Consider the following 21,494-nt stretch of genomic DNA (forward strand, 5'->3'; position numbering starts at 1 on the left):
GGGTTTCCCCCTACTCTTATACGAATAGTGCAATGGGTTCTTAACGTGCAAAGGTGGTGACTCTCCTCTACACGGGGCCTCCATTTTACGTCCTATCCGAGGGACGGAGTGTTTTTCCATTGTAACATAGCCTGCATCTATGAAACATGGGAGAGACGTTTACACACAACGCACTGGCTTCAGTCATCCGCCTGGGGTGGACTTGAACCCACGATCTTTGGTTCGACGGGCAGACACGTTACCGACAGAGTCAACACAGCTCTCACTTAAGTGTCAGGATCGTGATTAGTTCGACTTTGGAATCAATCGTTTCCTTTGGCTTGGATGAAGTGAAGCCAAGGCAACATGATGCCTTATTTTTTTTGTTGCTTCAATCGCAATTCGCGCAATGGCTGTGTGGCGGAGAAAACATCACATAGGCATTAAAAGTAGAGCATTTAGCGGTAATCTAAGCACTTCAGTACTGAAATTTTCGATAGCTACCGTGCCTTTCAATGCTAAAAGGGTAAATCAATGAATCACGCTACTTTCAATATATAAGTGTTAGGATACAGAGGGAATAATATCAGTAAATTTCACAATGTCTCCTTTTAGACAAAGCGATTAAAGCAGATGGTCTCTGCCTCATATACAACAACATTTACTTTTGAAAGTCTTGTTTTTTCAAAAATTGACCTTATTCATATCCAATCAAGTAGGGTTTTTCATTCTATCAATAATAATACACTGAATTAAAACAAGATTACTTCATGATTTTAGGCCAATATTTAACGGGCCCAGAAAACAACTCAGATATCTAAATTTTGATAGTAGTTTTATAACATATTCTTATTAAATTTACAGTTTTCCATCACTCTTTAAACACATGCAAGCTCATCAGAGAAACAAGTGACAATCACACCGTATAGTTTAAGTAGAAATTATCTCACACTGTTGTTATTGCTCTCTTAATATCACTCAATAATCGGTAAGATTTTCAAAAGTATGGCAAATAAATAATATCTTAATATTGTGCAACTGACTGAAATAAGCAGCTTCAATTGATCAAAACAATGAAAACAGTGAGTTTTTTGTCTATCAATGGTTTCAATGATCAAGCTACTAAATTCATAGGAAATGTAGCAATATGAAGTGTTAAGATATGAGTGTAAGTAGTTAAGAAAGATGGGAAGATCCCAATGAATACAACAATCATACTCATTTACATCACTGAATGTAGTTATAAATGTAGCAAATTGATATGTAAGATACCTTATGTCAAGTTGAAAATAAATGCAAATTAAATTGGAATTCAATATGACACATGTCATAATGAATACTGTAAGCCATGTTATTTAGTGTTATAAAGCTAAGTCTTTTTTGATAGTGTTCACACATATTGAGATAAACAACATCACATTGCTTCTAAACACTGATATACAAATATAAAGTTGTATTGATAATTCATGACATCATAATCGTTTCATAGTCCGTCATAACCATTTCATTGTGACATAATGGCTTACATCGAATGATATCATAAGTTATCTATGCAACTCTAGGGCAAGTTTGTTGGCATTGAAATTTTGAAAGAAAGATGTTTTGGCAGAAAATTAATAATTTGGTCCGCTGTTTAATGGACAGCTGCTGAGTCTCTTGGATTTAGCAGGAAACTCACAATAAAATTCTCCTTTCTCCTGAGCTCCCTTACCATAAAATCTCCCAGATCAACCACTTAAGATACTTAAGCATGGTTCAACCCATTGGCTGTCAACGACAACAAAGAAAATTGATCAAAAGAGAACTCGGTGCCAAGAGGAAATACTATGTTTTGCCTGAAAAGGACGTGGGCATATCAGCAACAGTGTCCTCAACTGTCTACCTCGAGCGTTGTCGCAGTCTGCAATCTCTGGCTCGACCTCACGTCCTCCTACTTAGTCAATACCCCTCCCTGATTCAAATAGAGGCATCATGGACTCGCAAAACATATCCCACTCTCGTCAACACTTGTAGCAGTACAGGACCAGGTGGGTGTTTCATAAAGCTGTTTGCGAGTTACGAGCGAATTTAAGAACGACTGGTGATCCTTTCTTGTAGTAAATGGTAAATGCCAAAATGTTCATGAGCGATGGTTTTAGTGTAAGAAAGGATCACCAGTCATTCTTAAAGTCGCTCTTAACTTACGAACAGCTTTATGAAACGGCACCTAACGCACAACAATGAAGACCGACCTACGTGATGATGCAGGGGTCGCCATGACTGAGGCAGATAACAGAACCAGTCAACATGTGGGGAGGCCTCAGCTTGTACAAGTTCTTGTACAAAACCTCGGAAGTTAGCAAAAATATGAACAATAATCAATCTTTTTCCTCTGTTAATCTATGAAATTAAAGAGAATTTTTAAATCGAAAAGCAAAATCCCTCAAACGCGCATCTGCTCTGCAGCAACAATGCGCATATTGCCAGTAAGCCCTACGTGTATTGCAACTGCATTTACTAAGTACAATGCCCTCAGTCATGATTTTGACGTCATTTACCAAGTACAAGAGCACATTTAATCTCAGAATTGATTTCAGACAGTGAATCTATAGAGCTCCTATGAACAATTGACTGCATTTACAAGTGCAGGGTTTATCACTCATCTCTCACTCCCACTTCTTATAAAATTGAAACCAAACTTGGAATGTTATGTTCTTATTCAATCTTCTTCATATCTATACATTGAAATTTTCACGATCAGTCATCATGAGCTCTACCCAGTGTGACTCATGATGCATAAATTAATATTCTCAGAGTTAAGTTAATGCAATGTCAATTCAAGGCACAATTACACAACCATGTGTCCATATCATTTTTCTACAATCGTCAATACTGCGCTATACTGGAATGACCCTTATTCACGCTTTTCCAGCTTTTAGGTTTTACCATATTTCTCTTATTAACTCAATTTCACATTCATCATAATACTCGTGTTTTCAGGCATTAGTTCAGTTTGTCATTTTAATATATGATTGTATTTATTTTGTGTTGTCTTTCATCAAGAGAACAAAATGATTGATCAATCAATCAATCAATGATTTGAATTGAAATGACATGAAAAATTACAGATAAATTGAATAAATAAGTGGAAAAATATCAAATGTAATTTTGTACAGAAATATAGCTATACATATATTACAAAAAGAGAAAAAATCAAATCCAATTCAATATTTGTGATAAATCTTATATGAAAATCTATAGTCAAGCAGGTAGAAAATATTTCAGTGAAGAATTCAAACCTTTGAATATCAGATTGATGAAACTTTATTTTGGTCACGATATTGATGATTACTTAGAGCCGTTGCGAACCCATTGTCTTAGAATGTCTCCTTTTCTTGTCGAACACAAAAGAATACTCTTTGAAGGAACTTGTGATCTTTCCTGCATTAAACGAGATAAAATAAAATGCAGAGCAAAATCACTCTGGAGTCATTCAGATTTCTACATACATATAATTATCACAATGCAAAGCAAAACACTGATATAAATCATTCATATTTTAACACTTATATATCATGTAGAGCTAAACACTCATAGGTCATTCAGATCGCTACAAATATATATCACAACATACATGTAGAGAAAAACACTTGTAAGTCATTCAGATTTCTAAACACATGTTTCAGAATACAAAGCAAAACACCTGTAAGTCATTCAGATTTCTAAACACATGTTTCAGAATACAGCACAAACACTCATAAGTCATTCAGATTCCTAAACATATATATATCACAATGAAGAGCAAAGCACTCCAAGTCATTCAGATTACTATTTATATTTTACATCTTCTTTCAATTAATTTACAGTGGATGATCTGGGCCATTGGTGTAGTGTAGCTCCGTTTCTAAATCATTCATTTCTTGCATCACATAATTTCTCAAAAGGTTTACAGTTAGTATTTTTGTCTTTGATTAAAACACACAAAAAAACTAGGCAGGGGTATTTTTTGAGATCACATGGCCGGAGGAGGGGGAGGGGTTAAGAGATGCACTTTACCTCTCATTCCATCATACTCTCTTTGTTCTATATCTGCTCATCCTATGTCATTCCAAAGTCCAGAAAACACATCGTCTTCAATTACTCTTTTTTCAATTAAAAAAAAAAATAGGTAGGGGTATTTTTGTGAGATCATTTGACCGGAGGGGGTTAAGAGATGCCCTATACCTGTCATTCCATCATACGTACTGTCGTATTTTGATTGCAAAAGCGTACTGGTTGGCAGCTCTGCACAACATCTTCAATTATTTTTTCTCAATAAAAAAAGAAAAGAAACTAGGCAGGGGTATTTTTTTGAGATCATGTGCCCGGGGGGGGGGGGGGGGGGGGGGGGTTTAAGATATGCACTATACCTCTCATTCCATCGTACTCTCTTTGTTCTATATCTGCTCATCCCATGTCATTCCAAAGTCCAGAAAACACATCGTCTTCAATTACCCTTTTTTCAATCGCCTGGCCCAACGTCTTTGGAACAAGCTACAACTTTATGGAATATTAGCTCACTCGACCTTTTCAAAAACATCTGCAAACCCACCAGTACACATGGTATAATAAATCTCAACTTTATTCCTTCAACAATGATTTGCCATCATTATACTCATTATCAACATCATCATCACAATCATCACCACCACCACCACCACCATCATCACCATCATCATCATCATAATCATCACCACCACCACCTCCATCATCATCATCATCATAATCATCATCATCATCATATAATCAACATCATCATCATAATCATCATCATAATCAACATCATCATCATAATTATCATCATCATAATCATCATCATCATCATCATAATCATCATAATCATCATCAACATAACCATCATCATCATCATTATGGCTTACCTGATATTGTAGCAGTGCATTTTAGCTTGTACTTTGGATGAAGGAAAGCAAAGTATACCGGAGACCTGTGAGTGCAAACCCTAAACCAATCAACTTCCCTACTGGATCAGAGTATAATGCAATTCCCAAGAGAAATAACACAGAGCTGATATAGATACCAACAACAAAGAGAGGGATCTACAAAGAAAATTTCAGAAAGAAAAGAAAATGTATACAAAAATGTTATTAATTCCATTTCTTGATATTAACCATTTAATTTATTCAATTTTCTGACCGGGACAGCATAACAACTATTTGTCATGCTTGTATTATAAGTATATTGGAGTATTGTTAATGTGAATTTCTACGGATTACCAGATTCTTAACACTAAATAGACTGGGCTATTTCGATGCCTAAGAAGACTGGGGGGGGGGCTGATTCAACCCCCCCTTATGATCTCGGCCGTCGATCGCGCGATCGCGACGAAAATTGGCACACGCGTTACCCATGGCATTATCTACAAAACTAAAACATCAAATTCTGCAAAAAATCTCATGTCTCATTAATTATGCCAATTTATGTGTAAAATCATAAGTTTGCTCTAATTAATAAAATAATGCCCCTGAAATGCTAATTTTTGTTTCACATACTCTAGATAGGCACCTGATCAAATTGATTTTTAAAAAAATTTCAAAATCACATTTATTTTCTAATGTATTCTATTGTTTTCTAAATTTCTCATGTATAAAGATGTGCAAACTCTCCCCAGTCACCCAATTATTGAGAGAATTCAACTGGTTACTTGTTCGGAAAATGGAATCAGATTTAAGATCGTAAAGATTGCCTTTAAGCATCTTCATAACGGTCAGGTCTCAATTGATATCTCGCAACTCTTGAAATTAAAATCCCAATCTCATGATCTTCACATTTGTACCACACAAGACACATTCACACTGCAAGTACCCCCATAAAGAAGTAAGCAACACAAAGAGGTAATTCCTTAAAAACAGACCCAAAACTATGGAATGGAAAGGTTAACTCAATAACCATAGCCTGCAGGTCTTCCTCCCAAAGCCTCCAGGGCTCCGTAACACAAAGATTAGCAATCAATTGCTAAATGATCTGACCAATCAACATCAATGGTTGACGGACATTTGGTTTAAAATACTGACCAGGAACCAATCAGTGCGGTTCTTTCATATTTGCAATCCATCGCAAACCTTTGAGCCCAGGTCAGAATAAGAAAATTAAACTGAAGATATTAGAGTAAAAGTAATATTACAAAGCGATATAACAAAGGTCAAACATGTGAGGTCATTTCAATTAAACCCCACACTTCCTCTTCCAAAAATATATTCAAGTATCTACAAGCGACAAAATAAAAAATATTAAACAATCATAAACATTACAAACTACATACACTTATATATCATCTTTAATTGGATCAATCAAATAATACTGGCTGCAACCACATTTCATAAATCAACAGGACAAACCAAAGCATCTGATCTTCTTTACCTTGAATGGTCTATGGATGTCTGGGTACTTCCAGCGATAGTATGGCAAGATACAGCATGTAAGCAAGATGAACAGAAGATCAACAAACATTGTGTACTCGATGAGGACAATGACGTCGTCTTCGACTACGTACATCAGGGCGATGAGTAGGATGACGATGCTGGGTAGAGGGGTGCTGTGTTTCAAGCTTATCATGGACAGGATCTCAGGAAAGAGGCCCTCTCGTGCAGCTACAAATACAGTCCTAAAAGGATCAATACATGAAAGTAGCATTATTTCACTGAATAAATTCATTGTTGAATTCATACAGTTGGCATGGGCGTAAATCACAGGTAAGGTACGTGTCCCCCCTACCCAAAATAGTAGGGGGGACATAATATCAAATGTTACCCCTATTTTGGTCTTTTACGACGGAAGAGAATAAATCATTCAAAATCAAACTAAAGCATGTATTTTGGACGAGATGACCTTACTTTTGGGTAATAACCCTTTTTTTGTTTTGTTTTTTGCTTGTCAAATTTCTTTTGGTCGAAATGACCCTACATTTGGGGCGATAACCTTTTTTTTTCTGTAAAATTTTCCAGCCCCTGGTCCCCCTTCCTTTGGGGAGAGATTTCCGCCCTTGACAGTAGGAAAGGGATAACTGAATTTCTTAAAAGTTAAAGCTTTAGAAAATCCATCATGGATCCAGTTGAAACAGAACCAATCATTTTCCTGCAGCGAAATCAAACATTTTTACTACCATATGATTGGTTTAATTTAATCGACATAGCAGCATTGATGTTCGAACTGTAAAAAAAAAAATCCTCAACTGCGAAACTATATATGAACACCTCTCATTAGTCAACAAAGATTGATAATTACACTGGCAAAATATGAATAACATGAGAGTCCCAACACACAAAGGTTTGTAATTCATTTCAAACTTGAAAGAATAATTCTGATCTTCACTGGCCAGAGCCATTTTAACTGTAGACTGTTGTTTTCATTGTAAAAATTTTGTTCTGGGGCCTGAAGCAATTTTTTTTTAATTGGGGGGGCTGGTAAAGGGCTGAAAAATGAGAAAAATCATGATGATTTCCCTTAATGCTTTCTGCAGTGGGTTCTATATGAGCCATCATTTTCTTCTCAAATTCAATTCAGCAGGTAAGCAGTAAAATATTAAAGGAAAACAGAATAAAAAAGACATCTTACCTTGATCTTGCAATGACACTTGCATTTGCACTACCAAGAGCAGACATTGCTACAAAGATCCAAATAAGCCAAGACCAGTTCCCCAAAGCTAGCACACTGTAGTCCTGTAAAGTCAAAAGCAAATTCTGCTTTATTCAGCCAACAATGAAAGGTAACTCGGTGGAGCTGGAGCATTCCAACGAGACAAAGGTCTGGAGAGTCGAACTATTGTTCATACATGTACACAATCAAGTTGTAAGAACTACATGTACTGTGTATCATTGGAACAGTTCTAACATGCCCAATACATAGCTGAGGATAATAGGACTGTTTCAATGGTTGCAAGTTTGTGTAAATTGTTCTAATTGTCAAGAAAAATGAATATATAGATAATTATTACATCCTTTTTATTTGATAAACCATTTTCATCCCAACACCAAGGCTGATTAATAGCACTAGTCATTAGTACCCGCCTTACAGTTCATATATTTAGAAACACAGTATTAAAGGTCAAGTTCACTTCAGAAAGATGTTGATTTAAAACAATAGAGAAAAATCAGACAAGCATAATGCTGAAAATTTCATCAAAATCAGATGTAAAATAAGAAAGTTATGACATTTCAAAGCTGTGCTTATTTTTCAAAAAATAGTATTTAGTCACATGCAAATCAGAGAATCGATGATGTCCTTCACTCACTATTTCTTTTGTTATTTATTGTTTGAAATATACAATATTCAATTTTTACAGATTTGACAATAAGGACCAATTTGACTGAACCATATAGTATTAAACAATGGTAAATTTGCACAATCAGGGCAAAATAAATCTTTGTTTTACAGAACAACGAGGAGAAAATTAGAATATTTCATATAATAAAATACAAAAGAAATAGTCAGTGAGTGATTTCATCAGTTCCCTCATTTGCATACTGACCAGGATGTGCATATAACTATTTTGTGAAATTAAGCAAAACTTTAAAATGTCATAACTTTCTTATTTTACATCCAATTTTGATGAAATTTTTCAGTGTTGTTCTTCTTGTACTTTTCTCTTCTTATTCAAATCATCTTTTTGTTGTGCTGGACTTGTCCAGTTTAATTATTATTTTTTTTTTCACAGGTTGTCCCTGCCATCTCATGCATCTGGTTGCAGGCAAAGCTGCGAAACTGCCAATTCAAGTGGATAATCTCCTCGTAGATAAAGTTCACTACCTGGAGAAAAGCAGTAAATAGAAACAGGAGTTGAAATCATTTCAGAGGAAGGCAGAAGTTCCTGAGCATAAGATGGTGAAACATGTTGCCATCCATTGGCTGTCCCTGAGCAATTGCATTGACAGACTGTTAGAACAAAGGGATGCACTGCTGGCATTCTTTGAGGAAGAAAACAAAAAGAACATGCCTTCATCTAGCCTGAAAAGAAGCAGATCAGACTGCATTGTCAATGCTCCTAGCAAGATACAGAATACAGAAGACAGCAGCTAAAGTTGCATCTTCACAGAGTGGTGGTCGACCAAGTTCTTTGCAAACTGTTCTACAGACAGCAGCTAAAGTTGCATCTTCACAGAGTGGTAGCATCCAAGAGCTACGAAGTCTGCTGTGCAGGTTACAGCTAAACAACCCTCCTCTTTACAGACTGGTGGCATTTCAAAGTCTACAAAATCTCTTGTGCCAGGCACTTTCAAACGACCGTCATCCTTAAAGCCTGCAACCCAGCAAAGTACTTCAAAGAATGTTCTACCAAAAAAAACAAAGTAGCACCATCAAAGATTGGTAGTCTACCTAGTTCTTCAGACTGTTCTACAGACAACAGAAAAAGGAGCATCTTCAACAACTGGTGGCTTTTCAAAGTCTACAAAGACTGTTGTGGCAGGCAAAACAGCTAAGAAATCATTGTCAGGGAAAGCTCAAGATGATGCAGTGAAATCAGGTAGTGCCAATCTTCCTAAGAGGACATCAGCTGGAAAGTTGCAAGCATCAATTTATACATCTACAAAATCTCACAAAATCTACACCATGATGAAAGAACAAAATTACAAGCTGTACTGTCTATTTATTAAACATAACATTCTGTAAAATTCTAATCCTAGTGCAATGGCACAGCCATGTTGTTTCATTTTTAATAACTCTCAGATATTCCACCGCAGAATTGCTGCGGAGTAACAAAAAGTTGCAAACAGAACAAAATGGCTGCACCAACACACCAGCATTATATCGTTGAGAAGTCCTGCTCTGTACTATCATTTCCATAGCTCTGCTTGGTTGATGAAAGGTTTGAAATGTTGCTTCATGTGAAATTTTTAAATCTAGATAAGGAAATATGATCTAGGTCTTTAAAGGTTGATATTCTGGTAGTCTTTGGTGACACTGAATATCACATCTATTTCTTTATTTCAATGGAAAACCAGTCTGGAACAAATTGCACCTTTGACCAGCAGAATCGGTTGGTAAGTGGTGGACCGCTCACTTCCACTCGGGCCTATTGTAAATTATGAAGAAAGAGTAATGGGAGCACTTCTCTGTGTGTCTTCATGGGCATATTACACATTGTCTAATGGGGCTTTGTGAGAAACTTGCAATTGATTGCAAGTCAATTTCAGGCCAAAAAATCAAAATTCAAAAAAAAAAAAAAATAAAAAATTGAAAGGCATTAATTTCATTGCAAATTTGCAATTGATTGATGGTCTACTTCTTGCATCAACAAGTATGAATTGATTTACATTAGTTAAAAATTGATCTATCACTTGAAACACCCCCAAAATTGCTGATCCAACCCCAGTCTGATTAATTGCAGATTGACACATACATATAACTTCTGAAGGTTTCCATGGCGAAGAAGAATAGTGTAGTAGGTTTCACAGTACACCATGTATCTTTCTTGGGCAAATGTTGGTCCTGAAAAGGACCACCCAATCCCAATATATGACACATATATCATGTTCAAAGAGAAAAAAAATGTGATATTCAAAGGCAGTATGTATCAACAGAAAACTAGATCAAAATATGGATTCGAAGTGCAGCCCAACTACAAGGGAGGTGGTACCACTGGATTAAAATTAGTAGGCCTATAATGTGTATATTGGTATATAAGCATGACTTTTATTCAGACTTAGCCATTTGTGAAACATCCCCTTCCCCTTGGTTGCTGGATGGTAAAACCAGCATGTACAGGTAAATAATTAAATCAACTTACTGCCGCAACAGCCCCAGAGGCAAGCATCTGGGAAGGAGAGAGAAGAGTAAAGTATGCCACGTTGGCCATGAGGTAGACAGCAGTGATGGTTGCCATGGAGATGAATAGACTCAGAGGAATGTTTCTGGAGTAGTGAGGAAAAATGAGAAAATATTGCTTTATATTGCATCTAATGAGGACATACGATTCAAGTGCATGCTTATGAGTGTGAAAATTCAATACAAACTTTTTATATGTTTCTGTCATAAGAAAGAGGGACAATCAATAAATTATGTATATTAGACATCTACATTGAGCATTTATAAATAAGTTTTAAAATTGAATAGATATATCAAAGAAAAAGCAAAGATATGATGAAAATATAAGAAAGATCTTACCTCACTGGACGGTCAATTTCTTCAGTAATAGTTGTAATAATTTCCCTGCAAAAAAAAAAAAATTGTAAGAGAAAAACCAATAGCACAAATTTGATTAGATGACGTAATCAAAAACGTCATGCAACACAAGTCAGTGTGTGATTTATATAACCTATTCATATATAGGCTATAGAGCAATCTTCCTTTTGATTAAATCGTTCCTTTAATATTAATTTTTAACTTACATGTAAATGAACAACGACCTATTATAAAAAGGAGCATTAATAAAACAATGAGGGTATTTGCTAAGGCTTTGGACATTAAAGTCAGAGCTGATATATACACAACAAAAAAAGGAAGTCCCCCCTAAATCAAACTGCTTTAACTTTTGAACAGAATTATTTTGAGATATGATATTTCGCAGGTAGTTTTTTACACTCATTAAACAACTCCTGGAGAAAAATGAGATTACGTCATGCATGAATAATTAAAGATTGAATAAAAATGACAATTTTTGAAAGTCACAAGAGTCGTTTTTCAGATTGTGCAAATACAAAGTTGGGCATAAGATGTTTTTAGGTGAATTTTATGGTGTTAATGCTGTTTTACTATCCATCATTTAGCCACTCCACACACAATTTTGATATTGTATGTTCATGGTTGAGTGAGCACAATATTGCAGGGGCCGCAGAAGCGGTGTGGGGGTCGGGGGGGGGAGGGCTGGGGGCCCCCAGTTTTTTCCAAAAGCATGTACAAAAATGTAAAATTGACCATACGATTGTGATTTTTTGCATGGTCAGCCCCAAACTTTTGACTCAGCCCCTCCCCCATACTTTGAAACCCGTTCCGCGGCCCCTGTATTGTGACATATCATCATAGTGGTTTTGGTAGTATCCTCTACAACTTGTTAGGTCTTATTAAAATTTGAAAATGTTGGTGTCTACCCCGATTATAGGCCCCTCCCCCATTTTTAAATTCTGGATCCACCCCTGATTTGTCCATAAATTAAACTGATCATGAGAAATTGTTAGGAAAATAATACATTTATGCAGTATAAAGAGTATTCATTCCTAAGTTTTCGAATGTGCTCGCTCAACCATGAAGATGTTAAAAGTTCGGAAAGTTGGGGTGATAGAAATGATGGATGATAAAAACAGCATTTAAAGTCACGTTTGAAACCGAATTTGCCCCCAATATTCAACTTATTACCCTTTAAAATAAGTCTGTGACATTTTCCCACTTCAATGCGTGCTCACTCATCCATGAATAAACAAATCGATTTCATTTTTGCACAGAATTCTGCCCATAGGTTGATAAACATTACTGCCAAATGACATTGCTAAAGACAGCCTTGAGAAAAAGTTCCACCATATTTGATAAGGGGTAACTTATTCTTAAAAATATACACCCATAATGTACACAAGTCTATGAGAGAGGAAGTAAAAAATTTAACAAATATGAAATGAAGGGTTTGTTTCATGGACGGTTTTTGTTACTTCTGCCAACAGTTATTTCATGAAACTTCGCACATGGCTTCAGAGTAACACTATCCAAAAGGCGCGCACACCAAAATAACAATTCGATACGGCACAGAGTGGGGCCAAGGCCTTGAACTTTCTTCCCATTTGCATAATTTTCTAATATTGTGTGCTCACTGATGCATTTAACATCGGGATTTTCATAAAAATCAAATCAAATGAACCATGCAAGGAGGTTTGTGACAGATATCCATAGTTACAAATTGCATGTTTTCCAATAACGTAAAAAAGAGCTAATCACATTTCACATGTTCATTCAAGCGTGAATGTTTAATTAAACGCCTTTGAATCCTTGAAGCATGTTAATTGCTCATGAACATAACGAAAAAATGATAAAAGATCAGTTTCAATTACCAAAATGACACAATACTTGCCTATGATATTTGAAAATCATATTTTTTGTTTTAAATAAATGTTCATCGAACCGTGAAACGATGAATATTGTTGTAGATACTCTTCCCAAAAACAATCGTCATCATGTTCGATCATTTTTATTGATAAAAATGTGGAAAAAATCCAATTATAGCAAATTTGGACTTGTGTTTATTCAACAGTGAAATTTAGCCAAAAAGTTGTATAGTCTTTTAGAAAGTACCTTTTACAAGCCTTCTGACTATTTTTCATGATGAAAATGAGGAATTTGTTCCTATGAAATGGAATCAAAGTCATGATATTTGGCTTGTGACTTTTGAAAAGTGACATTTTTGCCTTCCGATGGCGCTCACTGAAGCATGACATAAAATACGTCCATAACATTTACTCAGAGGGTAGCTTATAAAATTACCTACATGTAAAAATATATCAAAAACTCGCATTGGTTCGGAAATTATTGATGTTTGTTCAAGGGGGGACTTACTTTTTTTGTTGTGTATAGTTGACAGGTATAAATAATTAATCCAAGAGATAAAAAACGGTATCTACCTGTATATTAATAACTAAACAACATTTGTAATCTTTTTTTTTCATAATAAGAGTTTCAAAAGTGAGAGGTTACTCTTAAATGTTTTTTATTGTAATTCCTGTATTTGAATGGTACAAATCATAGGCATTGCAAATATTAAAGATCTTTATTGAACAATTAATGCTACAAAATACTTTGCCATAGCAGATAATTTGACTTTTAAGATTGACTTTCATCCGCAGAATTAACTCATTCCATTCTCAAAGGTCATTTCTGAGAATAACCATACCATTGTGCCACACCATAGAATGAAGTACTGAGACAAGCAATGAACCAAAAAAAGTGATCAATTGTCTGAAGAGTGTCCAACATAATATTCTGATAGTGTATAGAATCCCTACAAGAAAAAAACAGGAAGGAATGAAATGAGATATAGTGTATTGTTGTCAAAGGAAAAGCCCTATCATGCTAATAATGTATTGAGTCCAGGGGAGAAATGCACACAAAGGAGTTAGAAATATACCAAACATGAAAATATCCTATTGTCTAAGGAGTGCCCTACATACCATCCTGATAGTGCATACAGTCCTGAGAAGAAACCCACAGGCAGGAGAGAAACATCAAGATGTCCAGAAGAGAAGGCACTTTCAAGATACTTTGTATGACCTAATAAACAATCGGAGAAAACATCTATTAAATCTACTGTATACGTACATGTAGTTCAGGATCGTCTTAAGTGTTGGTATGTGGCAAATGATTTTGAATCATGCATCATAAACATTCTCTTAATTCAAAATGCGATAATGATTCCCTGAGGGCGTTCTTATACCGACAAAACTAATTCAAACTTACCTTGTTGTAAGTTGTATATGCCAGACACGAATATTGCGATGAGACCAAACATCTTTGTAAAAGTGAGAAAACCAGTGAGTCGTGCAGAGAACTTGATGCTGACGCAGTTGACATAAACTATGAAAACTACATGGTGATAAAAACAATGGTAAAACAAAAACAGTTCGATAATGCTTAATTTTACGAAAATTGAGAGGATAAACTATTACTTCTGAGATGATCTGGATTATTTTTTTGTTGAAGAAAAAAATAACTGCAGCGATAGACGAAAAGAAGAGGAAGAAGCAGTAAAAAGTAGAGAAATGGGGTGAGCAGAGAGGGAGAGAGGGAATAGGAGGAAGAGTAAGAGAGATAATGGGGTTATCAGAAGGTAGAAAGAGAAGAACAAGTGGAATGCCTCTGGTGGTCTCACCTACATCACATGATTCAATATAGCAGCAGTGATGACTCTGATAACTACTATAAAATAATTATTCACAAAAAAACACCATTCACACAATGATACAATACTACGTTCATTGATATTTGACCTTGATCATATGACCTAAAACTTGTCAGTGACACTTGATTACCCCTATATCCACATACATTATACCTATAGACTGAAAATTATGACAGCAATCTAATAATTACATGTACCTCTAAAATGGCCAAAGTTCAATGACCTTAAATGACCTTTGACTTTCGTCATGTGACCTGAAACTCGCTTGAGATGTTCAGTCATACTTGATGACTACTATGTCCAAGATTTTTGAACTAGACCAATATACTTATAGAGTTATGATGGTAATTCAACAAATACCCTAACATGGCCAGTCCATTGACCTTTGACCTTTAATCATGTGACCTGAAACTTGCACAGGATATTCAGTGATACTTAATTACTCTTATGTCCAAGTTTCATGAATCAGATCCATAAACTTTTGAAGTTATGAATGATGGTAATTCAACAGATACCGACAATTTGGCCAAAGTTCATTGACCCTAAATGACCTTTGTCCTTGGTCATGTGACGTGAAACTCAAGCAGGATGTTCAGTAATTACTTGATTAACCTTATGTCCAAGTTTCATGAACTAGGTCCATATATTTTCTAAGTTATGACATTTCAAAAACTTAACCATAGGTTAAGATTTTGATGTTGATTCCCCCAACATGGTCTAAGTTCATTGACCCTAAATGACCTTTGACCTTGGTCATGTGACCTGAAACTAAGGCAGGATATTAAGAAATACTTGATTAACCTTATGGCCAAGTTTCATGAACTAGGTCCATATACTTTCTAAGTTATGCTGTCAGTTCAAAATGGTGTTGACGCCGCCGCCGTCGGAAAAGCGGCGCCTATAGTCTCACTCTGCTTCCCAGGTGAGACAAAAATGAAGTTAAAAAGAAAAAAAAAAAGGAAAATGAAAAAGAAAGCATAAAAAAGAAGAGAAAACAAAAGGAAGAAATAGATGGGAATCAAATGCTTTCATCAGCATTATGACAGGGTCTATCTTCTTGCATTTCATAAAACAAACAATACTTGCAGATCCCCTCCATATCTGTCACCACTCTCAATAACCAAAATCCCTTTACACAAATAGCAAACAGTAATCTTTCAGGGACTGACTACTTACGGATGCAGCAGATACTGATGAATCGAACGGCAAGAAGTGGCTCCTCCATACACTGGAAGAACGGCGTGAGAAGGTACTTTGCAATGACAAGTGCCTGGATTGCGATGGAGCAGGGATTGACAAGTGTGGTCACCCAGAGCCTGGAGAAGCTCACCATGGGTCCCCAAGCCTGCAGCAAGAAGGTGAAGTCCCCACCAGACTTGCGCATGATGAGGGACAGCTCTGCGTACACAAGAGCTCCACAAAACTGGATGATGGCACACAAGATCCATAGCAAGAGCGCCCATCCCACGGATCCACCAGTGCCTCGGAGAACACCAGATGGAGAGATGAAGATTCCAGTTCCTATGACTTGACCAATCTGAAGGAATACAGAAAAAATTGACATGCTGCCATTAAATGTACATGAAACATGCTCGATCGGTCGGTCTATTGGTTGATTGATTGATTGAGTTAGCATAAGAACTATGTAGAAACTAAAATCCTTCACAACTTGGAAACGGGTCAGAATGTTGCGAAGAAGATTTCAGATAAAATCATTTGGTCCCCAAAATCACATACAGGAAGCTCAAGTGTACAGATTCTACATGGACATCTAGACATTGACTGAAGGTTCATCATGGATCTCACTTGGGCATTCACACATGATGGGGCCACCATGTGAAAAGCAGAAATGGGAAAGTGTTATTGGCACGTCTTTTTACTCACTAAACTTTCCATCGGACCCTGTAGAAGTATATTGGGAAGGGGGGGTGGTTAAAGCCTGGGTTTTGCAGCATTTCAATCAGATATCTTAAAAACTCACTGATTTTCTTACAATACTGTGAAAGGTTAATCTGCTACCATCTGACAATAGGTAGGAAAATGGGTGATTTCAAGTTCCAATTTTTACGACGCCACATCTCTGAACATGAAATAAAGTCAGATATGGTGTTAAAGCTAAAGAAGACAACTTGAATTGTAATTCAAACCTCAACATCGGCACTAACACTTAACCTAATTCTCCCGGGGGGGGGGGGCCATAATGGCCCCCCCTCAACAATTTTCGCGATATATCTGCTGCGCGAAATTTTTTCACCTCGCAGCTCACTGACTTTTTACATTCAAGTCTCGCGCAAATTTTGAGACCAAATTTGTGACGCCCGGGTACGCGGTTACGACATTACGCAACATTATGCAAGTGCATGTCAGACCCAAAATTGCTCATAAACGTGATTTCATGTACAAATCCAATGCAAATTGCGTATTTAGCGAAAATTCATAAATGTATCATGATTTCTACTTTTACTGATTAAACTTAATTAATTTTGCCTTGTTTATGATCAGAATTATGTCTGGAACAATTTCAATTGAAAAAACAATAAAAAACAAAAAGTAAAAAAACAAAGAAATACATAAGAAATTCATAAAACAATAAAATACATAAGAAATTTATTTCCAAACCAAAGTTTTTTTTGAATTATGATTGTTAAGAATGCTACAAAGAAAATTTTTACCAAAAATTAGCATTCTAGGAGCTTTATTTAGTGAATTAGAGCAAAAAGTATGATTTATGCATAAATTAGCATAATTAATTCATATAAAATAAAATCTCTTAATTTTGGAAAATTTTACCATACAGCCTTGTAGATTACATCGCACACTACCAGCGTGCAAATTTTTGCATCGCTCGCGCGATCGGCGGCCGAGATCTTAAGGGGGGGGCCATAATGGCCCCCCCCCGGGAATGACAAGAATCAAAATACCCCGGGCGATTTAGGGTTAACTCAGATGGTATTAGAGCTTACCTAGGGAAGAAAATCTGAATTGTGGTTTAAACATCAACACCAGCAATAACACCCAACTCAGGTATGGCGTTGGAGCTAGAGTGGACAATCTGAATTGTGATTCAAACATCAACACCAGCACTAACACCAAACTCAGATTTGGTGTTGGAGCTATAGTGGACAATCTGAATTGTGATTCAAACATCCACACCAGCACTAACACCAAACTCAGATTTGGTGTTGGAGCTATAGTGGACAATCTGAATTGTGATTCAAACATCCACACCAGCACTAACACCAAACTCAGATTTGGTGTTGGAGCTATAGTGGACAACCTGAATTGTGATTCAAACATCCACACCAGCACTAACACCAAACTCAGATTTGGTGTTGGAGCTATAGTGGACAATCTGAATTGTGATTCAAACATCCACACCAGCACTAACACCAAACTCAGATTTGGTGTTGGAGCTATAGTGGACAATCTGAATTGTGATTCAAACATCCACACCAGCACTAACACCAAACTCAGATTTGGTGTTGGAGCTATAGTGGACAATCTGAATTGTGATTCAAACATCCACACCAGCACTAACACCAAACTCAAGATTTGGTGTTGGAGCTATAGTGGACAATCTGAATTGTGATTCAAACATCAACACTAGCACTAACACCAAATTCATATATGGTGTTGGAGCTATAGAAGAAAAATCTGAATTGTGATTCAAACAACATCAGCATTAACACCAAACACAGATATGGTGTTGGAGCTCAAAGAGATAATCTGAATCGGGTTTTCACACACCACCACCAAACTGACAAACACCAATTTTAGAGATAGGAAATAAAGTTGCTTTTAATATATACATGTATACTTACAATATACCAGATGCATCCTGCTAATCCCAAGTGTCTAGGAATTGCTACCTTTTCTCCTTTTTCATCATCTGATAATTCCTTGTATTGTGTCGTAGAATCTTTCACTTTTCTTATTGGTCGCTTGTATAATAGCATTTCATCACTACTACACACAGAAGAATCACTATAAGGTTATAATACAATACAAATAAGACTTTGAAATGATAAAAAAATATAGATTTGATGAAATTTTTTAACATCAAAGGTAATTCTTAATTCATATAAATGGTGGGGCCCATTGTGATTAGAACTCAGGTGGTGAGAAATTTACGGGTTAGTTTATATCACAAATTATATCTAAGGTAAAAATATTAATTAAATATCTGTGGCTGAGAAAAGTTCCATATATGCACCCCCACCCAAAATAACAAGATTGTTGAGACTTCCAATCCGTTAACTTCTGATTTCTCTTCCCGCTTCAACTGGTCTAGTGTGCATAATTAGCATCAAGGTGAGATTCATGATATTTATTGGCCGATGCAAGCATTTTTTTATCTAGCACTGCTCATGATGTTGTCGCCCTCTATATGCATCTTGTAGCAAGGCTAAAATAACAAAGACGGCAAGATGGAAAGAATAACTATGAGTGAACGCTCCTCTACTCTTAATAATTTCATTCATTCTATGTTTAATATTATTTTAAAATATGACTATTTTTGGCCAAAAGGGTTCAAATGATATTTGTAGCCCATTTACATAAGTTTGGGCTCAAAAACCTCAAGAAAATGTGTGATTTTTAGCAACTTTATTGGTGGCAAAAACGCAAAATACTCGGTACTTGTAGTGCAATGGCATCCCGCCCCTAGCTCTGGGGAGATGTTATCATTATAAAGCTCGTCAGTGGTATGATTTTAATCTCCAGGAGCCTCCTGGCTACAACCGAAAGTCTGAGACCAAGTGAATGCAACTGTTGATTCAAAACTTATTGTCTTACACCAATTTCAATAACTCCTTAATAACATTAATCTGCAAGTAGTACAATTACAATCATAGTACAATCTGTAATTGGCCAGGTACTATACTACAGTGCATATCAAAAAAGTTTACACTTTAAAAAAATCCTGTAATATACATTTGTAATATCCTGAAAATGTTTTCACATTTTAACATTGGTACTGATCCATTTAAGCAAATGACAATGTAACTGTCGAAAAATATTTCCGCTTGAGTGAGCACCACTTACTTTTAAAGTTAGTGAAAAATGATTTGTGCAGAACTTTGAAATAGTTATGCGAATAAAAGCAGACCTAAATCATGAACACATGGCTCTATTGAAATTGATTTCAAGATATCTTTTATACCTTTTTAACTTGTTTCCTTGCCCAAAACACTTTGAAGGGTGCATTGCGCCCAAACCCCACTCCCCACACACCGAGGCCATCGTGACGATATTGCTTTACACTGAGCTGTGATTTACATGAAATGGCTTAGGCTTGATTTTTCATTTTGCTAATCATTGTCAAGCTTGGGAAAAGTGTGGAGAAATAAGTATTAAATGAAAAATGACATGTAAACCCACTTTAAATGATAAAAACTTAGTGAAATAAGGCGGAAATGTCTGATATAAGCTTTTGTTCAGATTCAGTTATGTCCTCAGAATCAGATCCAGTTGGCACAAAAGGGGTAAAGGTTGTGCTTACTAAGTCTAAGTGTTGAAATTTCAATTTGGGTGGCAAAATTGTTACAAAATGCTTGAATGTATCCATTTTATTTCAAATGACCAAAAGTCCGAGGGAAATTTAGGAGGAATGTTTCGCAGGGTTTGATTTCACCGTTCGCCTTGTCCTTGACACAGTGTGAAAACGAGCATTTCGGCACGAACAGATTTCTTTATATTTCTTCATTATTTTCTTAATTAAAAATAGAGATCAAAAAATGAAAATTTTCTTGCCATATTATTTCCACCAATAGAGGGCGTACCCAAAAATATGCCCAAAATTCAAGTTTTTGAGCGCTCTGGTGAATACAAAAATTATTCCCAAGTTACTATTGAAAAATAGATTGCAACTGTACGGAAATTAGTAATTTTGGTCACAAAAGTGATATTTTAATGACTTTTTAAAGTGTGTGCTCTGGACAACATTGGCATACCATATGTCCATAGTCCTACCTGTAGATTCCCCAAAGGCAGGGTGGTAGCAGTGAACAAGTGGTGCACTGAGTGCTTGGGCCTGGGGCCCACCATCAAACGCTTTAGTAATACATTGTAGTAACACCAAAATGTACACATCGGGCTAATATTAGACTTAAAAAAGTTAAGGGACGGAAACCGGTACGACATTTTGTAAACAAGAGAAACAATAATTTCTTATTCATGAAAAATACATGTTTGAATGTATTAGGTGCTGCGAGCTGTCGCTGATATACTTACTCCTGGAGCAGAGGATAACTATCCATTTCGATTAAATCCATCCCTTTCGTTTTCTCAATTTATTCAGGATTCGAACGGTACGAGGCCATCGCTGCACTGGCGCCACGTATCTCGACGTTATTTGCAACTCGATACGGCTAGGCTATGCGCCAGGCCTTGCTGCTCATATCATCAGTGGCGCACGGCTGCCACCTGCGCATCAAGGGGGGAGGGGGGGGGGTCAAGCTTCCCCTCTCCCGGCGGATTTCACCTACCGGGATGATTAAAAAACTGGAAAAGAAGGAACGAAAGTTGGAAGGAAGGAAGGAAGGAAGAAAGAAAGAAAGGAAGGAAGGAAGGAAGGAAGGAAGAAAGAAAGAAAGAAAGAAAGAAAGAAAGAAAGGAAAAAAAGAAAGAAAGAAAACTAGGAAAAAAAATTAAGAAGGGAAAACGGAAA

The 21,494-nt window shown here is 36.3% G+C and overlaps 1 pseudogene; it reads right to left on the reverse strand.

Annotated features, from left to right (window-relative positions):
- Positions 1 to 3,242: 3,242 nt before the first annotated feature.
- Positions 3,243 to 21,155, reverse strand: LOC121407179 (annotated as a pseudogene).
- Between the last annotated feature and the right edge of the window lie 339 nt (positions 21,156 to 21,494).

This window comes from Lytechinus variegatus, chromosome 2 (assembly GCF_018143015.1).
Source record: "Lytechinus variegatus isolate NC3 chromosome 2, Lvar_3.0, whole genome shotgun sequence".
NCBI classification, from domain to species: Eukaryota; Metazoa; Echinodermata; class Echinoidea; order Temnopleuroida; family Toxopneustidae; genus Lytechinus; species Lytechinus variegatus.